Source organism: Bidens hawaiensis, unplaced genomic scaffold (genome assembly GCF_021521415.1).
Source record: "Bidens hawaiensis isolate Kalapana, Puna unplaced genomic scaffold, B.hawaiensis_p1.1 tig00032526_1, whole genome shotgun sequence".
NCBI lineage: Eukaryota > Viridiplantae > Streptophyta > Magnoliopsida > Asterales > Asteraceae > Bidens > Bidens hawaiensis.
In genome coordinates this window covers 1-16,220 of record NW_027495561.1, presented here as the reverse complement: position 1 = coordinate 16,220, position 16,220 = coordinate 1, and the positions used below count along the sequence as shown (strand labels likewise).

The window sequence follows — 16,220 nt, the reverse complement described above, 5'->3', positions numbered from 1 at the left end:
GCTGAGAAAGTTGGCGTACATGTTTAGGTTCGGGTCGGAAAATTGATACGGATAGCTCGGTTGGTTCGGGTTCATCGGGTTCCATTGTAAGTTCGGTTGGCTCGGTTGCGAACCATACGTTTGACCGAAACCAGGGAATTGGTAGTTCAGTTGGTTCGGTTGGCTCGATTGCGAACCATACGTTTAACCGAAACCAGGGAATTGGTAGTTCGGTTGGTTGGGGTTGTTTCTAGGATTCATTTTGTTAATTTTTTGTAAGAATTTTGGTATGATTTGTGTATAAAATGGATATAAAATGGAGAAGTAGGGTGTATGTGTGTATATATATATATATATATTGTATAAATTAAATATTTTTTTATTTGACCGTTTGACAACGATAATAATAATAAAATATTATTATTTTTCACACAACCAGGCGACAAACTAACCCCACCCCCCTTTTCGCCCACATATCGCCCGGGGGGTGTTCTCGCCCCTCTTCGCCCCTTTTCGCCCAAGCCGACGCCCCACTACACTTGGCCTAATGAAGTAATGGGCCAAAATTGCAGAAATCACCACTGCTAAGCACTTTTCTACGATAATGATAGTAATAAAATTGATAATAATTATTCATCATCATCATCATCATCATCATCATCAAATCAAATGTCGTCTACAAGCAAACACCATCGTCAGCAACGATTTCGGCAACCTTACAACATTTGAGAAAACCAGATTTCAAAAGCTAAATTAGGTCAAATTGATGATTGAATAGAGTTCGTATGATGATTCGACGCCAATGAAAGCAAATTCGTGGATCAATTTCAAAATAAGTACATGCTTAGTTAATTGTTAATGGAGTCAACCATGTGGGTCTACTACTGGGTGGTTCCAAGATTAATTGGAATGTACATATACATACTTTGTGGGGAATTCAATGATATGATGGGCTGTGTTGACTCTACAATTTGGTTTACTTTAAGATGCTACCATTCGGATTATGAGTTGGCAGATGGATGCCTATGTTGTTGTTACTGCACTGATGATGCACTCCAAGTGTTCGACAAAATGCCTCAAAGAGATGATTTAATGTGGAATGGTTATTTAAAGCATGGGGACTCAAAAAAACATCTTCTTTTAGTGTTGGATGATTTGGTTGACGGGTTCGAGCCGAATCAGCAGTTGATGTTGGGAATAGACTACGCATTGTACTTTACTATTGGCGTTTCTTCAGTGGTGGTGTAGAATAGGAGAAAGAAGGGAGGGTGGAAATTGTTAATAACACATTAAACCACATGGTTGCAAGTTTTTAATGTTAGGTTCATGGCGGGATTTCAATTGCAAAAAATGCTTACCACGGAGGTGATATCTGCAAAAAAACCACCATGGGGTTGATTCCTGTAAAACGGTGTTCACCACAGAGGTAATTTATGCAATTAACTCGGATTTTAATGTGCTATCAACACTGTATGTTTTGTGTTGATAACCAAGCTTTTCTTCTCTTGGCGTTGTTCATCGTCATTATTGTTCTCACACTAGTGAACAACATGGTTATGTTCATCGCCACCGACATGTCTTTCTAATATGTCTCACTTTCCTTGCTCAATTTAGGGTGAAAAAAACTTCGATTTAAATTTGACCCGCTCGGTTTTGAATAAAATTTATGTCGGCGTGTAGATAAAAAAAAGCATGTCTCAACGGGGTGTTTGGATTTTAGTAAAACTTTATATTTTAAAAGTTATAAAAGGAAAACTAATTATGAGTAAAATTAAATATATTATAGTATTAAATATAATACTATAATATCTAACTAGAAACTTGTTTATAAAAATACCTATTTTGTGAATTTTCCCTGTATATGAGAGGAAAATTCCCGGAATGTCCATTTTATGAAGGAGATTCCAATTTTATCCCCACTTTGCAACACATTCTCCAAATGTCCACAATAAAATTGTCGTCACGCCTAGATTATTAAGTCAACGAGCGAGTGAAGAGTATTGGACGGGTGAGTATTTTAGGCCAATAATATTGCCGGGACGAGTGTTTTGTAGAACAAAATGTATGGGGCGATTATTTTAGGAAAAAATTTAGTCGGGACAAGTTTTTTGTAACCGTTTTTTTTTAAAACGACTTTCTTGTATTTAGGCTACCGAACTCTCCAAATCCGTAGGCACCGATGCCCCACTATAGCCAGACTATGTTGTCTTAATCGGGCCCACGTTGGCTTCAGAGTTTGGCTTGGGTGTTCCATCGGGAAACCATACCACCGACTGCCACTTGATAGTTATTGTGCCACTACAAGAGCAAAACTCTTTGGCGTAACACACAGTGGGACGAAAACGGGTGGGCTCAGGGTTCGAACCGACAACCTTTGAATAAGGCCTAACTTAAATCATTCATTGCCAGTAGGGCTGTCACTTTTACCCGAAACCCGAAACCCAACCCGAAAAAACACCCGTACCCGAACCCGAACCCAAACCCGAACTAACCCGACTCGAAGAACCCGAACCCGAGAAAAGACTAACCCGAACCCGAACTGAAGTAATTCGGGTTGGTTCTCGGGTTTGATTTATAAGATTTGGGTCAACCCGAAAAACCCGAATAAACTTTTAGTTTTGAAATTAAATATATTTTTATGTATAATAAGCTAGGTCTTAGTCACTAAAACTATCAGAATCTGGCTCTAATCGACTATTGTCATTCTAACTATTATGGATCGATTGCTTATTATTAATTTATGAATTTCGTTTATTACTAATAGCAACCATAATCGAACATCCAAATCACGTCCGATTGAATACGATTATGGTTCGAGTTAGTTTTACTCTTCTTATGTATTGTTTTATCAAGTTAAGTTAAGTTATTATTTAATTATATGTGTTATAAGCAAAGAAGAGTATTTTGTTTGAAGTTTAGCATTATAGTTTTTAAAATTTTTTTGGTTTTGTGTTTTTTTCTTGGATACACGAAACCCGATTAACCCAACCCGAAAAAACCCGAACCCGAATTACCCGAACACGAAAAACCCGTTAGAGATTTGGGTCGGGTTTCGGGTCAAGATTTAAAACTTTGAAACCCGAATAACCCGACCCGAAAAACCCGAAACCCGAAAAACAAACCCGAAGAACACCCCTAATTGCCAGTATCCACCCAAAAGTGACACAAGTAGGATTCAAACATGAGTCTCCACTGGGGATCCTCCTACCACTAGGCCACATGTGGGGGGATTTGTGTAACCTTTTTTACTTTTATAAATATTATATTATTATAGTTAGTTTTGCTTATAATTAGTTTTCTTTAATAGCTTTTAAAATATAAAGTATTTTAAAATTCTGAATATACCGTTGAATAAAATTTTATTCAATCGGCTTTGAATAAAATTTATGTCGGCATGTAGATAAAAAAAGCACGTCTCAACGGTATATTCAAATTTTATAAAACTTTATATTTTAAAAGTTATAAAAGAAAAACTAACTATAAGTGAATTAATTATAATAATATAATACTCAAAAAATGACAAAAAAGTTAGGTAATGAGAAAAACTCGTCCCGGAAAAAATGTTCTTCAAAAAACTCGCCCTTTACATTTTGTTCTGTAGAATACTTGTCCTGACAGATTTTCAACTCCTAAAATACTCGTCCCATCTAAATTAGTGCCGCACATATGGCTGTGAATGGGCCATAAGTTTACTCGCCATATTTGTTTTTCTACTTGGTTCGGCCGTTTAAGAATGAACATTTGGGGGATTGTTTGAAAATGGATGACAAAGTTGGAATCTCTATCTTAAAAATGAACATTTTGGGAATTTTCCCATATATAAAATATGAAATTGAGGCTCCAATGTGAATACCTAAGTTTACACAGAAATTTATACAAAGTACTTTTTTAACTTTTTGTAACTTTTATGTTTGATAATTAATTGCACAAAAAATCAAGCTAATCTTTTACAAAATACAAGAATATTTGGTCAATATTTAATACTCATATTTCTTTCCTATATAAGAATCATATTAATTTTACTCCATTTTCATACACATATAATATTCTTCAACTTTCAGCCTTTTAAAAAACAAAACCATCAACAAAGTTTGATCTTTTGGGGCAAATTCAAGGTTTCCTTGAACCAAGGAACAAAACACACTTTTTGAATCTTGATCAAAATCTTGTGAGCTTTGATTAGTGTTTTGCAACAATGGATGGGAGTGATATATGCAAAGCTGCAAATAGTATAACATTAGGGCGTTTAAGTACTTCTGGAAGTACTTATGTACGGAGGAATTCTAGTATGGATGTGTTCTCAAAATCTTCACGTGAAGAAGATGATGAAGAAGCTCTAAAATGGGCTTCTCTTGAAAAGCTACCCACATTCGACCGATTGCGAAAAGGTTTACTTTTTGGATCAACTGGACAGTCTAATGAAGTCGATATTGATAATCTTGGACCAGAAGATAGAAAACATTTACTTGATAGACTTGTGAAAGTGGCTGATGAAGATAATGAGAGGTTCTTGTTGAAGCTCAGAAACAGGCTTGATAGGTACCAAAAGATTTCCATTCTTCCTTTTCTATTACTTTTTCCCCCCAGTTTTATTTGTGTTTTAAATCTTGATCATGGAATGAATAAATTAGCGGGTTACAATTTAAATTTTAAAATGTTTGTAGGGTCGGGATTAATTTACCAACAGTTGAAGTCAAATTTGAGCATGTGACAGTGGAGGCTGATGTTAATACTGGAAGTAGAGCCTTGCCAAGTTTTGTAAACTTTCACATTGATTTATTTGAGGTAAGAGAAATATGTCAAAGAGGTAAATCTATGCACATAAACACACCGCAACCCACTCACCGTTGTCATGTTAAATGGATCGTGTCCGTGTTTATGTAATGTGTTAATAGTTTTTCTATATAAAAAATTACAACTTTTTTTAATTATTAATTCTTTAGAACTATAGGTTTCTGTAGTGTAATTTAATTTAGAAAAACTTAAAAAAAAATTTATTAGTTTTATTTTTTTTCAAAAACTACAGCTTTTTTAATTATGTACTTTTAAAATAATAATTTTTAATTACTTAACTAAAAAAACATGAACAATTTTTAATTAGCCTTTTTTTCTTTCAAAAACCATATGTTTATATAATTGGGTTCAGTGACCAACAATGATTTGTTGTTTCAACTGGTTTGACCCATAACCTCCGGTCCTAAGGCTATGTGTAATGGGCGGCAAATTTGGGGCGACAAGGGGACGCGGGGCGACAACACTGCCCCCCGGGGCGATAAAAGGGGCGACAAGGTGGGGGGCGAGGTGTTTTGTCGCTGGTGTGGGTTTTGGTTTTAATAATATTATATTAGTATGTGTGTGTGATACACCCACACACACACATATATATTGGGCTACAACACCATTACACCCCTAAAACAAAAACCTCACTGGGCGCCAAATGGCACAAATCGCCCCATTTTGTAGCCCTTCCACTACACATAGCCTAATGGAGGTTGTTAAAACTTAAAAGTACTCAAGCAAATCAGCTGTTTCCAGTAATGACAACAGTGCATTTACATGTTACACTATTGTTGATGTTTTCTGATAATTACATTTTCCTACCTTTTGTTCATATTTGTAGGGGCTATTGAGTTTATTTCGTTTACTCTCAAATTCAAAAAAGCATATAACCATCCTTGATGATGTCAGCGGTGTCATTAAGCCTAGAAGGTGAGAAGATAGAACATATAATCACAGGCTAATTGTAAAAACTAACCAACTTTCAAAAAGTTTTAATTTAAAGTAAGCTGATCATTTGACAGCTTGAACTTGAACATTTGAAAACCAGTTAACTTCGATAGTTTTACACCAAAATGTTAACCTTTTTATTCAATTAGCCACATGAGTATTTAAATACCGTTCTTTGCCAGTTTTTTCAATTACTTGTAATGATTTTCTTGTATAAACGTTTGTAGAATGACACTACTTTTGGGTCCCCCGAGTTCAGGGAAAACAACACTCTTATTGGCTTTGGCTGGGACACTCGCAAAAGAGCTTAAGGTAACCGATAGAAGTCAAAGAAAGAGACTGAAACAAGATTGACGAATGATAGTTTTTGTGTATTAAATCGTTCGTAAGATTCTCTGTATATAGGGAGACTACAAGATAAGGAGTGATGAATATAGATAACTTTCTTACAGGAGCAAAATATGGGTCGATCATAAATGGATTGTGTAAAAAGAAAATGACATAATATTAAACCGTTGGATATTAGTAAAAAAATTAAAGAATTTATAACAAACAAATAATAAAAATTAGCATAATAAGATTCTTTAATATGAACAATCAGTTTAATATAAGCAAACAATTATAAAAAATAAAATTCTATAAACTATATTGGAATTTGGTGCAAACATATATGTTGCCAAATGACAAACGCTGAAACAAAATTTATAAATTAGTCACAAAAAAATATATAAAAAAATTAGAACTTGATCTCCAATTTTACTTTTACAGTGATTGTCTTATGTATTTGGCCTGGTTAAACTATAAATCTGCTCCAACCGATAATTATAAAAGTAAATATATAAATACATGGTTTAAAAAGGCGTTCCGAGGCGCGCCTCGAGGCTTACGCCTCGGCAGCCTCAGTGGAAAAACGCCTTAGAGGCTTAGCCTCATAAGGGTATAATGAAACCTAAGCCTCGACCTTTGCGAGGCGTCGAGGCGAGGCGGTGAGGCTTAAGCCTCACTAGAAGTTGTAAAATATGCCATTTTTTTTGTTTTTGGGACTTTTTTTTGGTTGAATATGGTATTAAAGGAGCTACAAAGCACTTCTCGACTTCTGACGGCTAATGCCGGCGCTGGAAGCATGCCGGAAAATTAAGAAGAGCGGCTGCAGGAAGAAGTAGAAGCTGCGTGAAAAAGCGTTTTAGCCTCTTAGGTTTAACAAAATATCGGTATTTTTATATTTAACCTTCTATCTATCACAAGTTTACATTTAGTCCCTAAAAGTTGTAAACTTTTACATAAAAAGTGTAAAATTAGCTTGTGTACCTTAACATTTAACCAGTTTATCTTCACTAGTTTATATTCAATCCATAAACTTATAAACTTTTACATAAAATTTATAAAACTAACATTATTTATATAGATTATATATACATTTTTAATTTTTTAATGTTAAAAAGTGTGATTTTATAGATTATATATATATTTTATTTTTTTTTAATTATGTTTCGAGGCTTACGCCTCAGTCCGCCTCGAGGCTTACGCCTCGAGAGTCTAACAGAAAACGCCTCGAGGCTCGTTTCCGCCTTTTTAAACCTTGTATAAATATAATAAAAATACAAAATACAATCATATCCATATAGAACATAAATACACACATGTTTTTTCATGGTTTTTGAAAAACATTTAACTTTTGCGTCAACTTGTATCTCAAGTAAAAGGAGGTGCAGGATTCAAGACACTATAAATATGCCATCGAAAGTGTATACATTTCTTGAATTTGAAGTAGTTTGTTTTGGTGAATGTAGTGTACGGGTAAGGTAACATACAATGGTCATGAGCTACATGAGTTCGTACCAGAAAGAACTTCTGCTTATATCAGTCAAAATGATATCCATATTGGAGAAATGACTGTAAGAGAAACACTAGCTTTCTCTGCAAGATGTCAAGGCGTTGGATCGCGATATGGTTAGCTTTTAATTATTTGTATTTCATTAGTTATGCTTTTAGAGGTACAGGCTTGTGTGTAACCCAATTCATATTAACATATTTGCAGATATGTTAGCAGAGTTGTCAAGAAGAGAAAGAGATGCCAACATAAAACCTGATCCTGATATAGATATATTCATGAAGGTAAGAAATTGTCTTAAAAGAATTCAAAATAACTGAAGCAACTGTATTGATGAATCATATTTTTTATGTATTATAATATATGAATATCATATTTCCTTATCTAAAGAGGTTATAATAAAAAAGGATAAAGTTAACCGATTCTAATGATAAAACTAACCAACTAAAAATAATGATAAAATGTCAATATATATCATAATATTCAAACTATAGACAAAATAATGACCAACTAGTAAGCTTAAAGGTAACTGATAATTTAAATAATAATAATAACTATAATTAGATGATAAACTCGGCTAACACACCTAGCTAACATATAAAAAAGACTGTTATGGATTTTTAATGGTCACAATTTAAGTTATTGTTTTGTTGTTATGCAGGCTGCTGCAACCAAATCTCAACAAGCTAGTGTGGTCACAGATTATACTCTCAAGGTAGGATAGATGTAAATCATATGTGAAAAAAAATGGTTTAGGTTGGCCCTAAACACTTACAACCCAATTTTTAGATTGTTTTTTTGTGAGTTATATTTAACTTAAGTATGATTACAAAATTTACATTAGTTAAGTATTAATCTAGTATTTTGACTAGAAAATTTGAGCAGGTTTTATACATACATAATACACGTTCTAGGTAACTTGTTTTGAATTGTTTTCTTAATAGAATGTCATTAGTCTCATTGACTGATTTGACATGTTTTCTTTTGAACCAATTTTTTTTATACATGATATTATTTCAAAGTATATTTTCAAGTTGTACGGGTAATTTATGTATGGGCCGAAACAGGTTGCACTTATATATGATTACAAAAATAATATTACTTGGTTGTCTATTTCATTTTTTTGGAATAAAATGATTTAGCAGGTTTTATGCGTTAGTAATACACTTTTTTGGGTCGATCAACTTGACACATTTAATCTGTGTTAAAGTAGAATGCATTTTGCCCCATTTGACCCTTTTTCCATTCAAAAGAAATCTGATTGTAAAGAAAATGGTTCCTTGTGCAGATCTTAGGGTTGGACATCTGTGCAGACACCAAGGTTGGAGATCAGATGATCCGAGTAATATCTGGTGGACAAAAAAAGCGTGTGACAACAGGTGAAATGATAGTTGGGCCATCAAAGGTTCTTCTTATGGATGAGATATCAACAGGGTTGGATAGTTCTACAACTTATCAGATAGTGCATTCACTTAAACAATTTATTCACATTCTTGAGGGTACTGCTATCGTTTCACTCCTGCAGCCCGCACCGGAAACATACGATCTGTTTGATGACATCATACTATTGACTGATGGCAAAATCGTTTATCAAGGCCCACGTGAAAATGTGCTTGAGTTTTTTGAATCAATGGGATTTAAATGTCCGGAAAGAAAAGGCATTGCGGATTTCTTGCAAGAAGTAAGAATCAGATCATGCTTTTTTCTTCAAGTTATAGTGTAACATTAGTTAAAACCAATGCAAATCCCAACAGAAACCAATATTATTTAACAAACCTCACTTTTACCGATATCTAAATTGTTCAATGCTACATTTAAAAGTATTTATTTATTAAATGTCACATCAGATGGCGATGCCATGTGGAATAAACATACATACACAATGAAATGAGATGACATGACACCAAACTAGCTTCTAAAATTGGTAAAATCAAGAATGAGTGTAAAGTTCATTTAAACTTCATGAATTTAGCCCAATAAGTGAGATGCGTTTTTGTGTTACATGACATGTCTGATATCCTAAATGACGATAAGTGACCATATTATCACCCCGTGTTGTTGAAATCTTGTTACAGGTGACATCCAAGAAAGATCAAGAACAATACTGGAAGAGGAGAGACGAGCCTTATAGATTTGTAACGGCCAAAGAATTTGCAGAAGCATTCCAATCATTTCATGTTGGAAGAAAACTAGCACACGATATTGCAACCCCGTTTGACAAAAGTAAAAGCCACCCGGCTGCCCTGACAACCGAAAAATACGGTGTAGACGGTAAAGAACTCTTGAAAGCTTGCATTGATAGAGAGATGTTGCTCATGAAAAGAAACTCATTCGTCCATATCTTCAAATTGCTCCAAGTAAGTGTAGTGTTAATCTAAAATTTTTGATCTTTCATATTATTTTTGACAATTTGCTCCAAGTAATTGTAGTGTTAGTCTAATAGTTTTGATCTTTTATATTATTTATAGGAAATTATTCCAAAAAAGTGCAGTGCTGCTCCAAAATTTTTGATCTTTCACAAGCTCTTTTTACAAACTGTTTCAAGTAAATGTAGTGTTAGTCCAAAAGTTTTGATCTTTAATAATCTTTATAACAAATTGTTCCAAGTAAGTGTAGTGTTAACCAAAATGTTTTGATATTTTTTAAAACAAATTGTTCATAGTAAGTATCTACTAATTTAATAGTTTTGATATTTCATAATCTTTATAATTATATGTTCCAAGTAAAGTGTAGTGTTACTGTAGAAGTTTTGTGCTTTCATAATTTTTTAGAAAAATGTTCCAAGTGTAGTGTTAAGATTTGATATTTCATAGTCTTTTACCAAATTGTTCCAAGTAAGGAATTATTAATCCAAAAGTTTTTTCCTTTCATAATCTTTATAACATATTGTTCCAAGCAAGTATAGTGTTACTCTAAAAGTTTTGATATATCATAATCTTTTTAACAAATTGTTCCAAGTAGTGCAGTGTTAATATAAAAAGTTTTGATATTCCATAATCTCTATAAGAATTTGTTCCAAAGTAAGTGTAGTGTTTCTCTAGGTGTTCTGATCTTTCATAATCTTTATAACAAAGTGTTTCAAGTAGTAATGTTACTCTATAAGTTTTGATCTTTCATAATCTTTTTTAACAATATTGATTAAATTTGTAATTTGTATCATTCTTCATTGGTTGTTTTCAGCTAACTGTCATGGCTCTCATTGCTTTAACGGCGTTTTTGCGCACTGAGATGCATAAAGATGATCTAGAAGACGGAGGATTGTATACAGGTGCTGCATTTTTTGGCGTTGTTGCGGTAATGTTTAATGGAATGGCTGAGATATCAATGACGATTGTAAAACTTCCTGTTTTTTACAAGCAACGAAACTTCTTGTTTTATCCCTCGTGGGCGTATGCACTTTCATCATGGATCATCAAGATTCCCGTTTCATTTATGGACGCTGCGATTTGGACTGTTCTCACTTACTATGCCATTGGCTTTGATCCTAACGTCTCAAGGTAAACTCACTTCAAAACACCTCCTAAATGAATGTAATATTTTATACTAACTTTTTCAACATCTTGTAGGTTCTTCAAACAATTTTTGATATTGTTTCTTGTTAACCAAATGGCTTCTGCATTATTTCGGTTTATTGCAGCGCTAGGTAGGAACATGATCATTGCAAACACGTTTGGCTCATTTGCAATTCTCTTAGTGTTTGTATTGGGCGGTTTTGTCCTTTCACGAGGTATTATGTTAACTAGATTTGAAACATACGTCATGCGCTTTTTGTTTCTTTTTTCAACTAAAAAATGGGTTTTTGTTTCCGAAGATTATATTAAGAGTTGGTGGTTATGGGGATACTGGTTATCTCCCTTGATGTATGCAATGAATGGAATAGCAGTAAATGAGTTTCTTGGGCACAGCTGGAAAACAGTAAGTCACACACAGCTTTGTTTGCTTTAGAGGTGGGAAAACTGGGGAGTTATATAACTGGTCGAGACGAATCACACATTCTTTTGCCATTAGTAAGCGTGTGATTCAATAATATCACATTAGTAATATGAATCTTTTAATAAACTGATTTGGGACATTGTATGCATCAAAAGTAGGCTTCGGATAACTTTCAACGCGTTTGACCTATTTGACCCTAATAAGAAACCAACCCTTTCATAAGCAAATGACTCAAATTAACACCTTTAGTATTAAGTTCACATTTTGAAATGAATGTTTTTGGTGTTATATATAGCCTTTGAATGGTTCAACCCTTGGGAAACAAGTTATCAAATCAAGAGGGTTCTTTGCAGAAGCTTATTGGTATTGGATTGCAGTTGTGGCGTTACTCGGGTTTATTTTAGTCTTCAATTTCTGCTTCGCTTTGTCTCTCGCCTTCCTAAACCGTGAGTTTTTTATGTTTGTGATAGGTCATTCGGGCCCTACCATACGCCCAGTATGACCATACGGGTCATGTGACACGTCAGTGGTGTCTGGATAGTATTGTCGTTTTGTAACATTTGTTTTATGGGTTTACAGCTTTTGAAAAACCTCAAGCCAATGTATCAACAGAGGATGAAAGCGATTCAGCAACTGAATTATCATCCATGAAGAAGGAAGCTGAAGGAGGCCATAATAAAAAGAAAGGAATGATCCTTCCATTTGAACCCCATTCAATCACCTTTGAAGATATTAAATACTCTGTTGATATCCCACAGGTTACTTTTCAAGGAAAAATTATTTTACTTTTACCTAAAGGTAGTATTGTAGTAATATGAGCAATGGGTGTTGAAACAGGTCAGACCAGGTTGGGTTAGGTATAGATCCACAAAAATTCTGTTATAATATTTTTTTTTGCGTGAAAAAGATGATATTTTTTAAAGAGGTAGTAATAAAAGCAATGAGTTTAGGGTAAAGCGGATCATTTTCAGAATTGTTTGAACCTTGAAACGGGCCAGATTAGGTTAGATTACGTTAGGTTGGCTGACAATATATTTTTTTCAACTTGGCATGAAAAGGATTAATTTGATTTTTATTGATGGGTTTATGATAACGATTATAGGAAATGAAAGATCAGGAGGTGGGTGAAGATCGGTTGCTGCTACTTAAAGGCCTTAGTGGGGCATTTAGGCCTGGTGTTCTCACGGCTCTAATGGGTGTAAGTGGTGCTGGTAAAACTACTCTCATGGACGTGTTAGCAGGTCGAAAAACGGGTGGCCATATTGAAGGTGATGTCAAGATTTCTGGTTACCCCAAAAAACAAGAAACATTTGCTCGAATTTCTGGTTATTGCGAGCAAAACGACATCCATTCACCTCATGTAACCGTTTATGAGTCTTTACTATACTCAGCATGGCTCAGGTTACCAGCAGATGTTGATGAACACAAGAGAAAGGTTTGTTATATACCCATGGTTAACGAGTCTAATTAAAAAATAATAATAAAAAATCATGTTTTGCATTATTAAGAATTTTGAATAATGTTATACAATTCTACAGATGTTTGTTAATGAGGTGATGAATCTTGTGGAACTCAACCCGATAAAGGATGCATTAGTTGGGCTGCCGGGTGTCAATGGGCTATCAACTGAACAAAGAAAAAGGTTAACCATAGCTGTTGAGCTCGTGGCTAACCCGTCCATAATTTTTATGGATGAGCCAACCTCTGGGTTAGATGCTAGGGCTGCGGCCATTGTTATGAGAACGGTTAGGAACACCGTGGATACTGGAAGAACAGTTGTTTGCACCATTCATCAACCGAGCATTGACATATTTGAAGCTTTTGATGAGGTACAATCATATAAATGCACTTAATTGCCATTGTTTTGTTTATTTATAAAAGAAAAATACAACAAACATACTGAGTATAATTCCACTAATAGCATAGCTTTTGGTAAAGTACGAGAAAATAATTTATTTATAAATAAATGAAATATGTTGTTAATATTGTGGTTTTGTAGTTGTTCTTGATGAAAAGAGGTGGGCAAGAGTTATATGTTGGACCTGTAGGTCGCCATTCATGTGAATTAATCAAATACTTTGAGGTACGCAACTATCAATATGAACGAGGTTGTAATTGTGACCCTTTCATCTCTAACAGGCTAAAACAAATATTGGTCAAACAGGTTGTACATAACCATGAATCTCTTAAAATCATATTTGACACATTACATGTTTATAAAAAAATAAACATGTTGGCAAAAAGGTGTTTCGGGTCAGCCCATCACAATTGATTTAACTATAATATAAAGTGTATTGTTTTGAGTCACTAGTCAACCTCTCTCTTTTTACCACCTTAATAAGTTGTTTCTAGTTTTGACCCGTTTACCTATACACGAGTCTATTTCGTTTACTCTTAACGGGCAAAGCAAGTCCAAGGCGTATTTTTAATGCATAAACATTAATGATAATACTTTTGCACAAACAGGCTATCGATTGTACAAGAAAGATAAAAGACGGATATAACCCCGCAACATGGATGTTAGAAGTCAGTACTTCAGCACAAGAAATTGCTCTTGGAGTTGACTTCACTGAAATCTACAGGAACTCCGAACTTTACAAGTGAGTACACGATGAATTACCTCTTATTTGGCGACAATCTTTCGTTTAAAAGTTTTCATTTTTATTGACTTTCTTTGTCAAAATTTACAGGAGAAACAAAGCCTTGATCGCCGAATTAGGTGTACCACATCCCGGCACAAAAGATCTGTTCTTCCCGACTCAATACTCGCAGAGCTTCATTGTTCAGTGTTTAGCATGTTTGTGGAAACAACGGTGTTCATACTGGCGGAACTCGTCGTACACAGCTGTGCGTTTCGTCTTCACCACATTTATTGGAATCATGTTCGGTACAATGTTTTGGGATATCGGTGGTAAAAGGTAAGCATCAATTCTAAAATCAAGGGCCTTTCCTAAAAAAATATTTTCTCTTATGTATCCTAACAAGTGAAAATATGATATGGAACAACTAAACAAACATCACTGACACACTATCCAAATAGCATTGACGTGTAATACTGGGCGTATGACAAAGAAAAAATGGTTATATCGGTTGTAAGGGGAAAATAATATGTTCTGCATGATGCTTTTGATTGATAAAGAAATAACTGATGTGACCATTAACAAAGTCATATGACTCGTATAGTTATTTTTTTGCCTATCACATGCTTCGTATAATTTGAAAAGTCTCTAGTCTATAAAGTTAATTTGACATCATTGGCATGTATGAATTATTTGATCCGTATGACATCATTCAGTCCATATGGATGTGACACACATATTGGTGTAAACTATTAGGGGTGGGGTGGGGTGGGGTGGGGTGGGGTGGTGTATCATGGAGTCGCCTCTATTTACACGATTGCACTCTTAATTTCAAACCATTTATTTATCAATACATGTCTTTCAGGATAAACCCACATGATCTGGCGAATGCAATGGGCTCAATGTACTCGGCGGTTCTTTTCTTAGGAAACCAAAACGCGTTTGCGGTTCAACCGATTGTGATTGTCGAGCGAACTGTGTTTTACAGAGAAAGAGCCGCCGGCATGTATTCTGCTTTGCCGTATGCTTTTGCCCAAGCTTTCGTTGAGTTTCCGTATGTGCTGATGCAGACAGGGGTGTATAGTGTTATCGTGTATTCCATGATTGGGTTTAGTTGGACCGCTGCTAAATTCTTCTGGTTTTTGTACTTCCAATTGTGTTGCTTGCTTTACATGACCTATTACGGTATGATGACCGTCGCCATGACCCCCAATGCCAACATTGCTGCCACCATCGCCGGCTCGTTCTTCGGAGTCTTCAATCTGTTCTCGGGATTCATCATTCCGCGACCCGTAAGTTTCTCTTAATATATTAAATTCATCCAGTTGGTTGTAAAGTTGGAAATTTCTGACACGACACATGTAAATAAATATGTTTTGGGTTGACCGTTAAAAATTGGGTTGTGTTTCTAGTTAACATGTATAAATAAACGTGTCGTGTTCGAGATGACCAGTTAACCCTTTCGTTAAACTAGTCGACCATGCTAACCCCGCTTAACACGAATTTTACAACTTACCAACCTGACCAACATGTTTACAAATTACAACTTAATTACCCGCCAACCTGTTTGACACGTTTATATAAATGGGATGTGTATGGGTTATACGATTTTAAGTGTGTGTGAGTTAGGGTTGATGTTTTTGACACAAACAAATATATCAAGTGGTTACCAGAAGAACCTTTATTTACCAAAGTTCTAAAATCGTTTTATTTTGTGGAAAAAACAGAAAATTCCTGTGTGGTGGAGATGGTATTACTGGGCAAACCCAATGGCTTGGACTATTTACGGATTCCTTTCGTCACAGTTCGGGGACTATGATGATGTACTAACAGGCGGTGAAACCGTTAAAGAGTACTTGGATCGGTATTTTGGTTTCAAGCATGATTTTCTTGGGGTTGTTGCTGGTGTGCACATTGGGTTGGTTCTGTTATTTCGCATTCATCTTTGCTTTCTGCATCAGGTCCTTCAACTTCCAGATTAGATAATGGTGTTTTCATGTTTGGTAGATAAAAAGACGTGAGTTCGCGTAACAAACTTGTGAATTTCGTATTCTTTATATATGATTAAAGATTCTTGTTTTGTCAAAACACAGGTTTCGTGTTTTAGTCCTAGTACATATTAATAAATAATATACGATAGGCTAAAATGGGTATGGCCCTTAATGGGATTC

The 16,220-nt window shown here is 34.8% G+C and overlaps 1 pseudogene across 1 annotated transcript; it reads left to right on the top strand.

Annotated features, from left to right (window-relative positions):
• Positions 1 to 3,481: 3,481 nt before the first annotated feature.
• On the top strand, positions 3,482 to 16,035 carry LOC143583782 (pleiotropic drug resistance protein 1-like; annotated as a pseudogene). The gene is made up of 21 exons (XR_013144243.1): positions 3,482 to 4,518; positions 4,644 to 4,764; positions 5,600 to 5,688; positions 5,934 to 6,018; positions 7,497 to 7,656; positions 7,745 to 7,821; positions 8,199 to 8,252; positions 8,826 to 9,218; positions 9,613 to 9,894; positions 10,718 to 11,034; positions 11,104 to 11,264; positions 11,349 to 11,452; positions 11,766 to 11,916; positions 12,050 to 12,228; positions 12,573 to 12,905; positions 13,009 to 13,299; positions 13,470 to 13,553; positions 13,937 to 14,070; positions 14,161 to 14,388; positions 14,915 to 15,341; positions 15,777 to 16,035. The product of XR_013144243.1 is annotated as a pleiotropic drug resistance protein 1-like (transcript).
• Positions 16,036 to 16,220: the final 185 nt, after the last annotated feature.